Source organism: Schistocerca piceifrons, chromosome 10, assembly GCF_021461385.2.
Source record: "Schistocerca piceifrons isolate TAMUIC-IGC-003096 chromosome 10, iqSchPice1.1, whole genome shotgun sequence".
NCBI lineage: Eukaryota > Metazoa > Arthropoda > Insecta > Orthoptera > Acrididae > Schistocerca > Schistocerca piceifrons.
The window spans coordinates 119,989,997-120,010,306 of record NC_060147.1 but is presented as its reverse complement, the minus strand read 5'-3'; the positions used below and the strand labels follow the sequence as shown (position 1 = coordinate 120,010,306).

General features: G+C 44.6%; 1 pseudogene; it reads left to right on the top strand.

Moving 5' to 3' along the window:
- The first annotated feature begins 15,561 nt into the window (after positions 1 to 15,561).
- Positions 15,562 to 15,679, top strand: LOC124719282 (annotated as a pseudogene).
- Positions 15,680 to 20,310: the final 4,631 nt, after the last annotated feature.

The following is a 20,310-nucleotide window of genomic DNA, read 5'->3' as shown; positions in this document are numbered from 1 at the left end:
TCGTAAAAGACCTTGTTTATAAAGACGTTCCAACTACACCTGAAGATATGCGAGAGAGAATTGTCAGAGTATGCGAATCGATAAGTGTCGAAGTGATAAGGAATACCACTCAATCCATGATAAGAAGGCTGCACTGATACCAGTGGTCACCACTTCGAACAGCTTCTGTAAATGGACGTTCATGCCACCTTTGTGACCTCCGTGGACTTGCGCTTCAGACGTGTGGGACGGTTTTCAGGAGCGTACAGGGAGGAAGAAGAATAAGAGGAACCTCAAACGCCGAAGCGGAGGAACGAGAGGAGAAGGGAAGCAAAGAAAGGAAAAGGGAGCAAAAAGCAAAGGTGAGACTGTTCGTACGTCAGCGATAGACAATGCAGAACTTTCCCAATAATACCCCAGACATGTTCCCCAAGGGAAAGGAAAGAGAATAGCAAGAGGATATGCATGCAGCACAGAAGGGAAAAGGTGCAGCAAAGGCTGGGGCCCCGCGATAGCTAAGCACAAACCCGGCAAAGAGTTGCGAGCCCCCTGGAGGGTGGGGGAACACAGTGCGTCGTACATTGTTGAACATGTGAACATGGAGCTCCAGAGTAAACCACCCCTATATGTTCACATGATGACCCAACGACATCGTCATTGCAGTGGACACGGGAACATCAGGATTCGACCGTCGATCAACGGAAACTTGTTGGCTCTTCAGCTGAATCACATTTTTGCTACACTACATCGATGGTCGTCTCCACAATTTGGGGAGCAAAATAACTGATGATGGTCAAAGTAGAGAGGATATAAAATGTAAACTGGCAATGGCAAGGAAATCGTTTCTGAAGAAGAGAAATTTGTTAACGTCGAGTATAGATTTAAGTGTCAGGAAGTCGTTTCTGAAAGTATTTGTATGGAGTGTAGCCATGTATGGAAGTGAAACATGGACGATAACCAGTTTGGACAGGAAGAGAATAGAAGCTTTCGAAATGTGGTGCTACAGAAGAATGCTGAAGATTAGATGGGTAGATCACATAACTAATGAGGAAGTATTGAATAGGATTGGGGAGAAGAGAAGTTTGTGCCACAACTTGCCTACAAGGAGGGATCGGCTGGTAGGACATGTTTTGAGGCATCAAGGGATCACAAATTTAGCATTGGAGGGCAGCGTGGAGGGTAAAAATCGTAGAGGGAGCCCAAGAGATGAATACACTAAACAGATTCAGAAGGATGTAGGCTGCAGTAGGTACTGGGAGATGAAGGAGCTTGCACAGGATAGAGTAGCATGGAGAGCTGCATCAAACCAGTCCCAGGACTGAAGACCACAACAACAACAACAACGACTATTCTGTTTGTAAATTGCAGTTGTTTCAAAGAAACTGCCCTTTTGCATGCTGAACATCGAAATTTTTATTTATGCACCAAGACGTGTTTCGCGTTTGTTTCAGGGCATCTTCAGCGGCTGTCCTGAAATACTACATGGTTTGTCCTTTTTATACATAGATTATGGCTTCAAATGTAGGTTATAGATTTAAAAGCAGTTCCTTAACTTTTTTTTACGAAATGGAAATGTACTTGCAGGTAACTTCTAATTCACTGCGTCTGAGCAAACTGCTTTTTCTCACCTGGCAACCAGGTGGACATCTTACAGTTCATTTTCAGTTGAGTGTCTTCGTTACACATCACTGTAACTGCCATCTTTTTAATAAAAAGATTCGTTTGTTTTTCTAAGTGTTACCAACTGCCGTGTGTGTGTGTGTGTGTGTGTGTGTGTGTGTGTGTGTGTGTATGTATTAGAGAGGGAGAGAGAGATTTTTTCTTAATAATAATAATTATTATTATATTTCCTTTCTCAGACGTTACGTCTGGTTAAAAATGGAAAGTGACGTGGACCTTGATCAAACGTGACTTAATAATAATAATAATAATCACGCTTGATCAAGGTCCGTGTCACTTTCCATTTTTAACCAGACGTAACGTCTGAGAAAGGAAATATAATAATAATTATTATTATTAAGAAAAAATCTCTCTCTCCCTCTCTAATACACACACACACACACACACACACACACACACACACACACACACACACACGGCAGTTGGTAACACTTAGAAAAACAAACGAATCTTTTTATTAAAAAGATGGCAGTTACAGTGATGTGTAACGAAGACACTCAACTGAAAATGAACTGTAAGATGTCCACCTGGTTGCCAGGTGAGAAAAAGCAGTTTGCTTGGACGCAGTGAATTAGAAGTTACCTGTAAGTACACTTCCATTTCGTAAAAAACAGTTAAGGAACTGTTTTTAAATCTATAATCTACATTTGAAACCATAATCTATGTGTAAAAAGGACAAACCATGTAGTATTTCAGGACAGCCGCTGAAGATGCCCTGTGAAAAAGGCGAAACGCGTCTGGGTGCATAAATAAAAATTTCGATGTGCAGCATGCAATAGGGCAGTTTCTTTGAAACAACTGCAATTTATATGCAGCTGCTGCGGAAATGGCTACTAGAAGAAACATATTTTGTTTGCATTTGGCGAAGTTTATAGGTTCTTCGTCTGAAGCGCATACTATTGGGTGAAACTTACTGCAAATATCACTCTTCCTCTAATGGAACATATTTGTAATTGTGTACCTTGCATCAATTAATTTTCGTCTTACACCCTCCACATTCTCACAACAGCAGCTTCGTTGAAGATCATATGATCCCGACAGTCATATTGCATTCTCAGCGCTACTTTACAGCAGCAAGATCGTGTGCTTGTCTTCTGTACTAGCAGTAAGTCACAAATGTATAGCTTTACACTCCTGCATGCTGCAGGAACGAGTCTACGAGTATGAAGTGACTAGAGATGGGTAGTTCGCGAATGAACGGGTGCAAAGGAACAGTTCACCAAGATGAACGAAAGGACCGAGGAACGAATTCCAAGGGACGAACGATCGGTTCATAGTTCACTTCGGTCGCGGCGGTCTACTTATAGTTCCCAGGAACGATGAACGATCGGTTCATAGTTCACTTCGGTGGCGGCGGTCACTTCGGCAGTTCTCGTTCCAGCCTCAGTCGCGTGCTCGTCTCAAGTCTCCCTCGGCCGTACCCGTCGTTCTTCGCATGACCACCTGTCTCAGTTCCACTGCCGACTGCTCCTAGTTGTCAAAAAGTATTTTATAGTTGCGTAAATTACATAAAAATTACGTTGTATATAATAGGTACACCTTTTCAGGTAACAAAAGGGCATATCAGCTCACTTCATTATATCGATGAACAGCAGTAGACATACTTATAACAAGGCAAGCTTTTTGTTTTGTTATTCATATATTTTTTAGTTTCATCGATTTAGCAACTAACTTTCAATAATTTGCTTAATTTTTAGTGTAAGGAAATTCATATAAAACGATTTTCATGTATCTTTCATATACAAAACATTACATTTAGGAAGGCACTAATTATTTTTAAGTTTGGTTGTTTCCAATTTGCATTACCTGCTAGTTAGGTTTCTCTGAAAAAAAAAAAAAGTGGGTTGTGGGTCATTTTGCTCAGTAGGAAAAGCGGCGCCTCTCCATTTGAAAAGACATAGATTGCTATAAAATCGTATTCACTCATTATCTCAAAAACATTTGTTCAGAAGGAGATTTCAAACCAAAAACTTTATTGCTGGCAACTTAATTATTATTATTATTATTGCTGCATTAACTTTAATAATGCAACATAAAAACCTAATTTTTACTAAGCGTGTGAGGCAAGTATGATGAGAAAACCACATTTTATTTTATGCTTCCATAAAGTCTCTACTTCGCCTACGAACTGGGAGACAATGTGAAGTATATATAAGGTGTAAACGATTATTGTTTACAACGTAGCATAGCTATGTAGTGGAAGTCGAAACTAAGAATTTTATACAAGACACTTGTGGCCTATTAAGTCGGGAAACGGCCACCAACAGGTTTACAAGACTACATGAGAGAGAGCCCATGCGCGTCGCGTGAGATTTTCATGTTGTCTTCTCCAGCTCTCTACACATCGTCATCGATTGCTTCGCAATTGTTGCTTGCATTAGCTTGTTATTTCTTCACTGCCTAATTATTACATGTTTGTCTGTTTGTTGTATCTGCTCGTAACGGGCAACACATCGTCCGCAATTGGCGAGCAGTCTGTACTCGGGGCCGGTTTTCCGTGCGCCACCCTATATTATTTCCCTGCGATCAGCCACACAACGCTACAGATTCACGGAAATTACTTCTAAAAGTGTTTAAGAATTCTGTAGTGAATAAAAACTCTATACTCCAGGGGAGAGGCAAGTGCTCCCTCTTGGTGCCCTCCATCCTTGAGTCACCTATGCTACTAGTTTTCAATTTTTCATAAGAACCATATACGAAGCACAAATGAACGGTGAACAAGTAAAAATGAACGGTACCCAAAAAAGAACGATCAGCAGTGAACTAGATCCCAAAGAAGAACGAGTTTGTTCATCTCTAGAGGCGACCACAGCGCCACAGTTCTCACAAGGGAACCTCCCCATCGCACCCCCCTCAGATTTAGTTATAAGTTGGCACAGTGGATAGGCCTTGGAAAACTGAACATAGATCAATCGAGAAAACAGGGAGTTGTGTGGAACTATGAAAAAAATAAGCAAAATATACAAACTGAGTAGTTTATGCGCAAGATAAGCAACATCAAGGACAACATGAGCTCAGGAGCGCCGTGGTTAGCGTGAGCAGCTGCGGAACGAGAGGTCCTTGGTTCAAGTCTCACCTCGAGTGAAAAGTTTTATTTTCAGACAATTATCAATGTTCAGGCACTCACACATAATCAACTTCCCTCTCCAAAATTCCAGGACATGTTCAGATTTGCTTAGACATATGCAGGATTTGATGGTGTACACACAGAAAAATTTGAAAACGTTAAAAACATATATTTTTACAGAGCACAGGGAAAACTGTGCGACTGTGAAGCTGTTGCATTCATTTGTTGCAGTTTATGTGACAAACTCTTATGTTTTCATCAGTTTTTTGGGAGTGATTATCACATCCACAAGAAAACGTAAATCGGGCAAGGTAGAAGAATCTTTTTACCCATTCGCCAAGTGTACAAGTTAGGTGGGTCGACAACATATTCCTGTCATGTGGTGCACATGCCGTCACCAGTGTCGTATAGAATATATCAGATGTGTTTTCCTGTGGAGGAATCGGTTGACCTATGACCTTGCGATCAAATGTTTTCGGTTCCCGTTGGAGAGACACGTCCTTTCGTCTACTAATCGCGCGGTTTTGCGGTGCGCTCGCAAAACGCAGACACCAAACTGATTACAGTGAACAGAGACGTCAATGAACGAACGGACGGATCATAACTTCGCGAAAACAAAGAAAGTAAACGTTTCACCCGAGGGAAGACTTGAACCAAAGACCTCTCGTTCCCCAGCTGCTCACGCTGAACCACGGGACCACGGCGCTCCTGACCTGACACTATCCTTGATGTTGCCTATCTTGCGCATGGAGTACTCAGTTTGTATATTTTGCTTATTTTTTTCATAGTTCCACACAACTTCTTCCTGTTCTGTCGATTGATCTGTGTTCAGTTTTTCAAGGCCTATCCACTGTGCCAACTTATAACTAAATCTGAGGGGGGTGCTATGGGGAGGTTCCCTTGTCAGATTCGTCACACTAGCGGAACTACAGTGGGAACGAAGGCAGGCGGCATTACAGTACTGACGTAACAGCGGCGCCTTGAAATTGTGAATTACGCATCCCGTAACACGAGACTCGCACTCTCTCTGTTGGTGCAGGTAGGAGACAATTGTCCTCAGTTCAGAGACAAAGCTGCTGGCCATGACGAGGTAAAGAGTTGATACGCGCCTCGACCGAGGCAGCGACGGTTCCGCCGCCTCAGTTGGCAGCACCATTTGCGTGCGGTCCCGGTCCGCCTCGTGATACATTTATCAGGGGCCGGTGAAATCTAGTTTCCTGCCGTGTACACAACGCGGGGCCCGACTTAGCCGGATCGATGTTTACAAAGCGCGTGGGAGAAGCCGGCGTTGTTTCCTTCCGCGGTTCCTGCTATTTACGGCCGGAGGAACCGGTATAGCCGAAAGCAGGGCAGACACAGACGCGGCCGAAACCATAGAGTACAAATACACTACTGGCCATTAAAATTGCTACACCATGTAGATGACGTGCTACAGACTCGAAATTTAACCGACAGGAAGAAGATGCTGTGATATGTAAATGATTAGCTTTTCAGAGCATTCACACAAGGCTGGTGCCGGTGGCGACACCTACAACGTGCCGACATGAGGAAAGTTTCCAACCGATTTCTCATATACAAACAGCAGTTGACCGGCGTTGCCTGGTGAAACGTTGTTGTGACGTCTCGTGTAAGGAGGAGAAATGCGTACCATCACGTTTGCGACTTTGATAAAGATCGTCGGATTGTAGCCTATAGCGATTGCGGTTTATGGTATCGCGACATTGCTGCTCGCTTTGGTCGAGATCCAATTACTGTTAGCAGAATATGGAATCGGTGGGTTCAGGAGGGTAATACGGAACGCCGTGCTGGATCCCTATGGCCTCGTATCACTAGCAGTCGAGATGACAGGCATCTTATCCGCATGGCTGTAACGGATCGTGCAGCCACGTCCCGATCCCTGAGTCAACAGATGGAGACGTTTGCAAGGTAACAACCGTCTGCACGAACAGTTCCGACGACGTTTGCAGCAGCACGGACTATCAGCCCGGAGACCGTGGCTGCGGTTACCCTTGACGTTGCATCACAGACTGCAGCGCGTGCGATGGTGTACTCACCGACGAACCTGAGTGCACGAATGGCAAAACGTCATTTTTTCGGATGAATCCAGCTTCTGTTTACAGCATCATGATGGTCGCGTCCGTGTTTAGCGACATCGCGGTGAACGCACATTGGAAGCGCGTATTCGTCATCGCCATACTTGCGTATAATCCGGCGTGATGGTATGGGGTGCCATTGGTTACAAGTCTCGGTCACCTCTTGTTCGCATTGACGGCACTTTGAACAGTGGTCGTTCAATTTCAGCTGTGTTACGACCCGTGGCTCTACCCTTCATTCGATACCTGCGAAACCCTACATTTCAGCAGGATAGTGCACGACCGCCTGTTGCAGGTCCTGTACGGGCCTTTCCGGATACAGAGAATGTTCGACTGCTGCCCTGGCCAGCACATTCTCCTGATCTGTCACCAATTGAAAACGTCTGGTCAATGGTGGCCGAGCAATTGGCTCGTCACAATACGCCAGTCGCTACTCTTGATGAACTGTGGTATCGTGTTGAAGCTACATGGGCAGCTGTACCTGTACACGCCATGCAAGCTGTGTTTGACTCAATGCCCAGGCGTATCAAGGCTGTTATTACGATTAGAGGTGGTTGTTCTGGGTACTGATTTCTCAGGATCTATGCTCCCAAACTGCGTGAAAATGTACTAACATGTCACTTCTAGTATAATATATTTGTCCAATGAATACCCGTTTATCATCTACATTTCTTCTTGGTGTTGCAATTTTAATGGCCAGTAGTGTATCTACGGACTGAGCATTCGGATGCACAGAAAGAGAAATCTGCCCGCAACATCTCCTGCTGCTGAAGTCACGTGGTATTGGGACGGCGCATGTTAGTACGCCTAGCGCTTACCGTATTTTGTTATTACTTTGCTAGAACAGACAGATCACCTTGAAAAGTATCTTGAAACTGTACATGCGTTTTACAGACATCTTAACAATTTTGTACCTGGAACTGAAATAGTTTTAAAGCTGTGAAGAGCAAGGGTGTTGAGCTTTTTCGCCACAGTATCATAGCTCAGTTCCACTTTGCTTACGTTTTTTCGGGTGTGGGGAAAAGAAGTGACAACCAACAATACCTTTTTAGGTCTTCTATTGTCGAATCTTTGTTACAATTAACTGCGTTACAGTCACACTTATTGGGCGCCGATGCATCACAGAAAAGGGGTTCAAAAATGGTTCAAATAACTCTGAGGACTACGGGTCACAACTTCTGAGGTCATCAGTCCCCTAGAACTTAGAACTACTTAAACCTAACTAACCTAAGGACATCACACACATCCTTGCCCGAGGCAGGATTCCAACCTGCGACCGTGGCGGTCGCGCGGTTTCAGTCTGTAGCGCCTAGAACCGCTTGGCCACCCCGGCCGGCTACAGAGAAGGGGGGGGGGGGGGGGGGCGTTTGTAGCATTGAAATTGCTAAAATAAATAATTTACACCATCTGCTTGTCCATTATCTTCAGTTACATAATGTAGGAAACTGTCTCATGCAGAAGTAATTCGATACACACAAGGGTTTGAGGACCTCAATAAACTGGAGGAAATTAATCACACTGTCATATATAAGTTTTATCTGCAGGAAATATAGCACGAATACGTAAACACTGACTGGCAGCTTAAACGCACTTGCAGATTTATCTATCATTTCTCTCGTAAACACAAGGAAAAAAAGGAAAGAAAAGAAATCGCTGAAATTTGTTTTGCAACACAAGACATTATAATACCGCGTCTCGATGTTTTAAAAACATATAAAGTGCCTCACATCAATATGATATTCAGTATTACGGACTTGTTGTACGTACCTATGAAAAGTAACTGGCCCTCCCTTCACTTACTTCTCTTAACATCCGAAGTAACAACAATACTGCACCACGACTGTTATTACAACTAAAACGTGTAGAAACACATGTAAAAACAGGTGAATACGTGTAATACTAAAGTTTCGCTGTTACCACAAATTGCAGACAAGCAGCAACGTGGTAATACCACCTGACTAGCCCGGTTTGATGCTGAGAACATGCGCAGTACGCTATGTTCACTCCATAGATATTTATACTCTATGTCCGCAACATCGTACTAGAGATGGGATAATCTGTCTCTTCTGAGACCTTAACTTTTCCCGGGGAATTGAATGTTAAAATAACTTAGGGGTTTGCTGTCGGGTGACGTCGTCGACCACCACACCCAGCCATTATCAAGGCAAAACTGCAAGGAGGAAGCAATGTGCAAGGGAACTTAATACCTCAGTTCATAGAGGAGAAACAAGGAAGATACCACACAGAACAAGTAACTGAAAATTCAACACACAACCAAAGATAACCAACATCAGAAATATCGATAGTGACTGTTAATCAACAGGTGAGGTAGCCATAATTCTGTCGCTCTCTTTTTTTTATGAGAGACAGAGCCGGATTCCAAGCAGCCTTTAGACAAAGCTATGTTTTAGCCCAAATAATTGAGCCTTCTTCAGAAGACATATCTGAATCTATAATTTGGGTAAGAGGGCATGGTCTAGAAATAAAATGTGACTACGCCTATTGAGGCTGTCCTAGTTTTATTTCTAGACCATGCACTCGTAAACAAATTATAGAGTCAGGTATGTCTCCTGAAGAAGGCTCAATTATTTGGGCTGTAACCTAGGCAAGGCTGGTTTCATTACCGCAATCGAGGCTGATAGTTTCTTATGTATTAAAAACGCTATGAACTATTGCGCCAACCTAACTGTTTTGGGTTATTACTATGTTTAACTGCGATTTGTTACAGTTTAAAATGGCAGTTTACGAATATGCAACTTGTATCCCCCAGAGGCACTCTACCAAAGTGAAAATGCGATTTCTGTGACTTCAGCGATTTGTAACCATGGATGTTATTCTGTGATTAGTCGGAAGTAGCAACTAAAGGCCACTGGCCAGCATATCCACTAACTGGTGTTCCTGACCAGGTGCACTGTTTGTTCACGATAAATACAGGGTGTTACAAAAAGGTATGGCGAAACTCTCAGGAAACATTCCTCACACACAAAGAAAGAAAATATGTAATGTGGACACGTGTCCGGAAACGCTTGCTTTCCATGTTAGAGCTCATTTTATTTCTTCTCTTCAAATCACATTAATCATGGAATGGAAACACACAGCAACAGAACGTACCAGCGTGACTTCAAACACTTTGTTACAGGAAATGTTCAAAACGCCCTCCGTTAGCGACGATACATGCATCCACCCTCCGTCGCATGGAATCCCTGATGCGCTGATACAGCCCTGGAGAATGGCGTATTGTATCACACCCGTCCACAATACGAGCACGAAGAGTCTCTACATTTGGTACCGGGGTTGCGTAGAAGAGAGCTTTCAAATGCCTCCATAAATGAAAGTCAAGAGGGTTTACGTCAGGAGAGCGTGGAGGCCATGGAATTGGTCCGCCTCTACCAATCCATCTGTCACCGAATCTGTTGCTGAGAAGCGTACGAACACTTCGACTGAAATGTGCAGGAGCTCCATCGTGCATGAACCACATGTTGTGTCGTACTTGTAAAGGCACATGTTCTAGCAGCACAGGTAGAGTATCCCGTATGAAATCATGATAACGTGCTCCATTGAGCGTAGGTGGAAGAACATGGGGCCCAATCAAGACATCACCAACAATGCCTGCCCAAACGTTCACAGAAAATCTGTGTGATGACGCGATTGCACAACTGCGTGCGGATTCTCGTCAGCCCATACATGTTGATTATCAAAAGTTAAAATTTGATCACGTTGGAATGAAGCCTCATCCGTAAAGAGAACATTTGCACTGAAATGACGATTGACACATTGTTGGATGAACCATTCGCAGAAGTGTACCCGTGGAGGCCAATTTGCTGCTGATAGTGCCTGCACACGCTGTACATGGTACGGAAACAACTGGTTCTCCCGTAGCACTCTCCATACAGTGACGTGGTCAACGTTACCTTGTAAAGCAGCAACTTCTCTGACGCTGACATTAGGGTTATCGTCAACTGCACGAAGAATTGCCTCGTCCATTGCAGGTGTCCTCGTCGTCCTAGGTCTTCCCCAGTCGCGAATCATGGGCTGGAATGTTCCGTGCTCCCTAAGACGCCGATCAATTGCTTCGAACGTCTTCTTGTCGGGACACCTTCGTTCTGTAAATCTGTCTCGATACAAACGTACCGCGCCACGGCTATTGCCCCGTGCTAATCCATACATCAAATGGGCATCTGCCAACTCCGCATTTGTAAACATTGCACTGACTGCATAACCACGTTCGTGATGAACACTAACCTGTTGATGCTACGTACTGATGTGCTTGATGCTAGTACTGTAGAGCAATGATTCGCATGTCAACACAAGCACCGAAGTCAACATTACCTTCCTTCAATTGGGCCAACTAGCGGTGAATCGATGAAGTACAGTACATACTGACGAAACTAAAATGAGCTCCAACATGGAAATTAAGCGTTTCCGGCCACATGTCCACGTATCATCACATACATACACACACACACACACACACACACACACACACACACACACACACACACACACAGACACACACAGACACAGAGACACGAGATGGAGTTTCCATAAAATTCATTAACATTGAAAAGGTTCTAATGGCTCTGAGCACTATGGGACTCAACATCTGAGGTCATCAGTCCCCTAGACTTTGAACGACTTAAACCTGACTAAACTAAAGACATCACACACAGCCATGCCCGAGGCAGGATTCAAACCTACGACCGTGGCGGTTGCGCGTTTCAAGACTGAAGCCCCGTAGAACCGCTCGGCCACACTCGCCGGCTCATTGAAAAGGCCCTACAAGTGAGAATATTAGACTATACCTTGACTGCATACAAGAAACTCGACAGCGTTTCGGAGAAACGATGGGGATGCGGGCGTGTTGTTAGCTATGATTTCCTCGGTATTAGTTCCCGTGGCGGCCACTCCCTGATGTACACTTGCTGTGTCAGCCAAAACATTATGACCACTGCGAAATTTGATGCCGCATAGTGGTGTTGCGGGCACGTGACGTGGTAAAAAAAAGTACACTACTGGCCATTAAAATTGCTACACCAAGAAGAAATGCAGATGATAAACGGGTATTCATTGGATAAATATATTATACTAGAACTGACATGTGATTACATCTTCACGCAGTTTGGGTGCATAGATCCTGAGAAATCAGTACCCAGAACAACCACCTCTGGCCGTAATAACGGCCTTGATACGCCTGGGCATTCAGTCAAACGGAGCTTGGATGGCGTGTACAGGTACAGCTGCCCATGTAGCTTCAACACGATACCATAGTTCATCAAGAGCAGTGACTGGCGTATTGTGATAGCCAGTTGCTCGACCACCATTGACCAGACGTTTTCAGTGGGTGAGAGGTCTGGAGAATGTGCTGGCCAGGGCAGCAGTCGAACATTTTATGTATCCAGAAAGGGCCGTACGGGACCTGCAATATGCGGTCGTGCATTATCCTGCTGAAATGTAGGGTTTCGCAGGGATCTAATGAAGGGTAGAGCCACGGATCGTAGCACATCTGAAATGTAACGTCCAGTGTTCAAAATGCGAACAAGATGTGACCGAGACGTGTAACCAATGGCACCCCATACCATCACGCTGGGTGATACGCCAGTATGGCGATGACGAATACGCGCTTCCAAAGTGCGTTCACCGCCATGTCGCCAAACACGGATGCGATCGTCATGATGCTGTAAACAGAACCTGGATTCATGACGTTTTGCGATTCGTGCACCCAGGTTCGTCGTTGAGTACACAATCGCAGGCGCTCCTGTCTGTTATGCAGCGTCAAGGGTAACCGCAGACGTGGTCTCGGAACTGATAGTCCATGTTGTTGCAAACATCGTCGAACTGTTCGTGCTGATGGTTGTTGTCTTGCAAACGAGCCTATCTGCTGAGTCAGGGATTGAGACGTGGCTGCACGATCTGTTACAGCCATGCGGATAAGATGTCTGTCATCTCGACTGCTAGTGATACGAGTCCGTTGGGATCCAGCACGGCGTTCGCGATAGGCTACAATCTGACCTTTATCAAAGTCGGAAACGTGATGGTACGCATTTCTGCTCCTTACACGAGGCATCGCAACAATGTTTCACCAGGCAACGCCGGTCAACTGCTGTTTGTGCATGAGAAATCGGTTGGAAACTTTCCTCATGTCAACACGTTGTAGGTGTCTCCACCGGCGCCAACCTTGTGTGAATGCTCTGAAAAGCTAATCATTTGCATATCACAGCATCTTCTTCCTGTCGGTTAAATTTCGCATCTGTACCACGTCATCTTCGTGGTGTAGCAATTTTAATGGCCAGTAGTGTCTAATAGTGTTTTGCTATGTCTTATAAGTATGCCATTTTTGCATGTTTTAGAGCCACAGAACCCACTGGCGATGGCGAGATTTGTCGCTGAAACTAGTTTGAGACAATAAATAAATAATGAAAGTGTTCTGCATCAAGGTGGACCCACAATCCCATCTTGATGTCTGTGTAATACAACCCTCTCTACTGCAAGTGGGCCGGCCGCGGTGGCCGAGCGGTTCTAGGCGCTTCAGTCCGGAACCGCGCGACTGCTATGGTCGCAGGTTCGAATCCTGCTTCGGGCATGGATGTGTGTGATGTCCTTAGGTTAGTTAGGTTTATGTAGTTCTAAGTTCTAGGGGACTGATGACCTCAGATGTTAAGTCCCATAGTGCTCAGAACCATTTGAACCATTTTTACTGCAAGTTGTGACTCCCGCAGTACTTATGGCCGGTTTTTTTCCGTATAACCAAGAGTTACACAACAGCAGCTCACATTTCTTAATCTCTGTAGCCATTACCCGGATCCGGTGACGAATGTGCCGCGCAAGTGATAAGAGCGTGACAAACTGCAGACACTTTGCAGCGTTCAAAGTGTTTTGTGCCGCTGTAAAAAGAGGGAGAGGCTCTTGGAACTCGCCGTGTAGATAGCGCGATAGAAGGGTACGGTGAGGAACTGTGTTTGCGCCGTAGTAGCTGTGTTATGGGGGGGGGGGGGGGGGGCGAGAAGGGTAGTGCGTGGGAGAGGGGGAGAGGAGTTGAGGGGTTGAAGAGAGAAACATGGCCGCGCTATACTGAGGAAGGCACTGCCCCTGGAAACTTGTCGGCCGATTAGCGGAACTGCTCCAGGGAAGCACGCCCAGGGGGGTGAGTGTGTGTGTCTTGAGTCGCAGTCTGAGTTTGTCACTGAGGGAGGCGGGCCGAGGATGGATGCAGTTCGCAGGGAATTAATCGGATGGCCGTGCCTCTTGTTGGTCGCGAACTTGAGTGGAAAACGTTTGGGGGGGGGGGGGGGAGGGGAGGGGATCTGGAAAGGCAAGAGGCGAGACACACACAACAGCCCTTGTTACCTCGTCCGCTGCTCCCCAGCCCAGTAGCATAGGGGCGGGCAAGAAATCGTCTATCTGTTACATATCACTGGTGGCAGGAAGTCACAGTTTCCACAATAACAAGCGATCTACATCTACATCTACATGGTTACTCTGCAATTCACACGTAAGTGCCTGGCAGAGGGTTCATCGAACCATTTCCATACCACTTCTCTACCATTCCACTGTCGAATGGCGCGTTCGACCTCTGATTTCTCCTATTTTTGTTGTGTTGGCAGAAGAGCCAACACCGTGTTACTAGTGGAGGCCGAAATGCACGCGCTTTAGCTCACGCAGGCTGACGTGAGGGGGGAATATACTGACGTGAGGTCTGGAACATGACAAGTAATTAGAATTCAGAAAGCGGACGTAATTAGTTTCATACTTAACTTTAATCCATTAATGATGGACGTCTCTCTTGACCGTACATGATTCACAATATTATCTGTTCAGATTATAGTAACTGAATATGGCGCCTTGATAGGTCGTAGCAAATGACGTAACTGAAGGCTATGCTAAACTGTCGTCTCGGCAAATGAGAGCGTCTGTAGTCAGTGAACCATCGCCAGCAAAGTCGGCTGTACAACTGGGGGTCTCTCTAGACTAGACCTGCCGTGTGGCGGCGTTCGGTCTGCAATCACTGATAGTGGCGACACGCGGGTCCGACGTATACTAAAGGCTACCACCTAGCAAGTGTGGTGTCTGCCGGTGACACCACAATTTTATTATGATGATCATTTCTCCCTACGTAGGTGGGTGTCAACAAAATATTTTCGCATTCGGAAGAGAATGTTGGTGATCGGAATTTCGTAAACAGATCTCGCCGCAAAGAAACCGCCTTAGTCTCAACGACTGCCATCCCAACTCGCGTAACATATCAGTGACACTCTCACCCCTATTGCGCGATGACACGAAACGAGCTGCCCTTCTTTGCACTTTTTCTATGTCCTCCGTCAATCTTACCTGGTAAGGATCCCACAAAAAAAAAATGGCTCTGAGCACTACGGGACTCAACATCCTAGGTCATCAGTCCCCTAGAACTTAGAACTACTTAAACCTAACTAACCTAAGGACATCACACACATCCATGCCCGAGGCAGGATTCGAACCTGCGACCGTAGCAGCCCCGCGGCTCCAGACTCCAGCGCTAGAACCGCACGGCCACCACGGCCGGCAAGGATCCCACACCGCGCAGTATGACCGTAGCAGTTTTGCGCTCTAAAACCATAACCGCGCAGTAATATTCCAGCAGAGGACGGACAAGTGTAATGTAGGTTGTCTCTTTAGTGGGTTTGTCGCATCTTCTAAGTGCTCTGTCAACAAAGCGCAGTCTTTGTTTAGTCTTCCCCACAATATTATCTGTGTGGTCTTTGCAATTTAGGCAACGGCCTTGCCGCAGTGGATACACCGGTTCCCGTGAGATCACCGAAGCTAAGCGCTGTCGGGCGCGGTCGGCACTTGGATTGGTGACCACCCAGGCCGCCATGCGCTGTTGCCATTTTTCGGGGTGCACTCAGCCTCGTGATGCCAATTGAGGAGCTACCCGACCGAATAGTAGCGGCTCTGGTCATAGAAAACCATCATAACGACCGGGAGAGCGGTGTGCTGACCACACGTCCCTCCTATCTGCATCCTCAACTGAGGATGAAACGGCGGTCGGATGGTCCCGATGGGCCACTTGTGGCCTGAAGATGGAGAGTTTTTTTTTTCTTTCCGATTTAAGTTGCTCGTAATGCTAATTCCTAGGTATTCAGTCGAATTGACAGCCCTTAGATTTGTGCGATTTATCGTATACCCAAAACTTAGCGGTTTTCTTTTAGTACCCATGTGGATGACCTCGCACTTTTCTTTTAGTGCCAATTGCCACTTTTCGCACCATACAGAAATTGGAATTGATCGTGTGGTGATTTTACTAGACGGTAAATTACAGCGTCATCTGCAAACAATCTAAGGGGGTGCTCAGATTATCACCTAGATCATTTATGTGAATCAGGAACAGCAGAGAGCCTATGACACTACCTTGCGGAACGCCAGATATCACTTCTGTCCTAAAAGATGATTTACCGTCTATCGCTACGAACTGTGACCTCTCTGAGAGGAAATCACGAATCCAGTCTCACAGCTGAGATGATACTCCATATGCACGCAATGTGATTAATAGTCGCTTGTGAGGAATGGTATCAAAAGCCTGCCGGAAATCCAGGAACACGGAATCGATCTGACAGCACTCATTACTTCATGGGATTAAGGAGCTAGCTGTGTTGCTCAAGAACGATATTTTCTGTATCCATGTTGGTTATGTATCAGTAAGTCATTTTCTTCAAGGTGATTCGTGATGTTCGAGTACAGTTTATGCTCCAAAATCCTACATGGAATTGAGGTCAGTGATATGGGTCTGTAATTCAATGGGTTACTCCTATCTCCTTTCTTGAATATTGGTGTGACCTGTGCTACTTTCCAGTCTTAAGTAATAGACCTTTTGTCAAGTGAGCGGTTGTATATGATTGCTAAGAAAGGTGCTATTGTGTCTGCATACTCTGAAAGGAACCTGATCGGTATACCATCTGGACCGGAAGACTTGCCTTTCTGAAGTGATTTGAGTTGTTTCGCAACACCTAAGATATCTACGTTTATGTCACTCATGCTAACAGCTGTTCTGGTTTCGAATTCTGCAATATTTACTTCTTCTTCTTCCGTGAAGGAATTACGGAAAACTGTATTTAGTAACTCCGCTTTAGTGACACCATCATGTGCAACATTTCCATTGCTATCGTGCAGTGACGGTATTGACTTTTTTGCCACTGGTGTACTTTGCATACAATCATAATCTCTTTGGGTTTTCTACCGTATTTTGAGACAATGTTTCACAGTGGAAACTATTAAAAGCATCTCCCATTGACGTCTGCACTAAATTTCGAGCTTCCGTGAAACTTAGCCAGTCTTGGGGATTTTGCGTTCTTCTGAATTTGGCATGCTTCTTCCGCAACAGTGTTCTGCCGTGTTTTGTGTACGACGGTGGATCAGTTTAAAAATGGTTCAAATGGCTCTGAGCACTATGGGACTTAACATCTCAGGTCATCAGTCCCCTAGAACTTAGAATTAATTAAACCTAACTAACCTAAGGACATCACACACATTTATGCCCGAGGCAGGATTAGAACCTGCGACCGTAGCGGTCGCGTGGTGGATCAGTCCCGTCTCTTATTAACTTATGCGGTATGAATCTATCTATTCCTGTCGATACCGTATCTTTGAATTTGAGCCATTTCTGGACTACCCTTACATGATTAGCTTCGAAGGAATGCAGACTCTCTCTTAGGAAGGCATCAAGCGAATTTTTATGTGCAATAGATGTATTTTGCGTTTATTTTTAGTGGTTTTAGTTGATATGGTTTTAAGCCTCGCTACAATGACGTTGTGTTCACTAATCCCTGTATCCGTCATGACGCTCTCTATTAGATCAGGATTTTTTTTTTTTTTTTTTTTTTTTTGGCTAAGACGTCAAGTGTGTTTTCGCAACCATTTACAATTCGTGTGGGCTCATGAACTAATTGTTCAAAGTAATTCTCCGAGAAAGCATTTAGTACAATTTCGGAAGATGTTTTCAGTTTTCCATCGGCTTTGAACATGTATTTTCGCCAACAAATCGAAGATAGATTGAAGTCTTCGCCAATTATAACTGTATGAGTGGGGTAGCTATTTGTAATGAGATTCAAATTTTCTTTGAACCGTTCAGCTGTCATATCATCTGAGTCGGGGGGTCGGTAGAAGGAGCCAATTATTATTTTGGTACAGCTGTTGAGTATAAGCTCTACACATAGTAATTCGCAGGAACTGTCTATTTCAACTTCACTAGAAGATAAACTACTACCAACAGACGCAAACATAACACCACCTACAATTTTTAATCCATCCTTTCTGTACACGGTTAGCGCCTCTGTAAAAATTTCGGCAGAATTTATCTCCTGCTTTAGCCAGTTTTCTGTTTCTATAACGATTTCAACTTAGTTCTTTCTGTCAGCGCTTGAAGCTCTGGTACTTTTCCAACAAAGCTACGACAATTTACTACTACAATACCGACTGTTGCTTGCTCGATTCTCTGCGTTTCTTTGCCCTGTACCCTTTGAGACTGGAGGCCCTTTTTGAACTTTCTCGAGACTGTCTGACCTAAAAAAACCGCCCAGTCCACGCCACGCCCACCCGTGTAGCCGCCTCCTGTGTGTAAGGGGCACCTGACCTATTTAGCAGAACCCGAAACCCCACCACCGTATGGCGCAAGTCGAGGGCATAAGGCTGTGATTTCGCTTGCAACTAGCGTGTCTACCATCTGTTTTACGGCATTCATACTGCCATCCTATTCACATCTTATTTCGTCAGCAGCTTTTGGTTTTGTGATGGCGTTGTGACTCTCGATCATGTGGCCCCGGTTCGATTCCCGGCCTCGCAAGGTGACAAAGTGGTATCAAATAAAGACACTTGCGCCAGGTCGACGAACATACATGTTATTTCGGCTGTTCTCATGGACAGTATAAATGACAAGTAGCAACAAAAGTATCATTGTAACATTCAACGTCCTGTCCCGCCTACTGGCCGAAATTTGTACTTCTTTCTAAGAACCTTGTCTCAGACAATGGCAGTGTACTCTGAAGCGCCAAAGAAACTGGTATAGACATGCGTATTCAAACACACAGATATGTCAACAGGCAGAATACGGCGCTGCGTCCGGCAGCGCCTATACAAGACAACGACTGTCAGGCGCAGTTGTTAGATGGGTTACTGCTGCTACAATGGCAGGCTATCACGATTTAAATGAGTTTGAAAGTGGTGTTATAGTCGGACCACGAGAGATGAGACATAGCATCTATGAGGTAGCGATGAAGTGGGGATTTTCCTATACGACCATTTCACGAGTGTATCGTGAAAATAGAAAATTACCGCAGATTCAAGATTTGGGATAAGAAAAAAAAATCATCTGCAATAATCTACAACATTACTTAGCAGTTATCCAGTAACTCAAAATTAATACAGTAAATTATATCAAAATGCTCCTATGCAAGGGAATGGATAGTATTGAATTACAGATTGAAAAATTGGGCTTAATTGCTAAATTAGCGTTCTTGTGCGGAAGTCAAAAGTGGTCAATAAACATTTCAGACAAGAAGATGATAGAAGCTTTTGAAATGTGGCGCTACAGAACAATGCTGAAGATAGTATGGGTAGATCGGGTGAGCAATGAGGAGGTGCTAGATGAAACTGTGCAAAAAGGAGATTTACGACACAACCTGACTGAAAGGAGGGATTGGTCGATAAACACATACTGGTGCATCAAAGAATCGTCAATTTGGTTAATGAGGTAAGTATGGGGGCGTTAAAATCGTAAAGGAAGCCTCGAAGGTAGTGAGTAGCTTCAGATGTATGTAGGTTACCATAGTTATACAGAGACAAATCGAACTAGTTTTCTGACTAAAAACTTCAACAAAAACTGCGGACGTTATGTAGAATAGTTAACAGAAAATTTTTAGTGCTACTGAGAACCACAGAAGCCTAGATATTATGAAGCAACGGTGAAGCGTGCGTTAGGAAAACAGTAAGAGACTCAATAAGGAAACAAGATTTTCTGGTCAGTTGTGGAGAGCAGGGAAGAGCAAGCTAACAATACAGATGAAATAATACTTACAGAAAACGAACTACCAGCAAACAGATCCCGGTGAGTTAAAAATACGGGAAAACACTACGTAGCAGAAGAACAAACAACGGCAAAGAAATTTTAGCAGATCAGATCCCTAGAAGTGGATTTTCGAGGTAGTAAAAATAAGAGAACCGCAAAGAAGAAATAAAAAAAAGAGACCCAATAAAATGATGAAATTATTTTGATGGATCTATAAACAAGAACTGAGCAACAAGTGAAACTGCGACGTAACACGAAGAGGTCTGTATCGTGCCCAGCGCAACTTGTTGCTTTTTTATCGTACAATGTATTTCATTTCCTACGTGGAAAAAGGTAATTTAAAAACTAATGGGATCCGGTCAGAGCAATTCCGAACGATCCCGTAAAATTAATTTTTAATCCGGTAAAACTGTTCCCGCTGGTCGTTTCGCCAAAACAGCCCAATTTCCGCTAACGCTCTC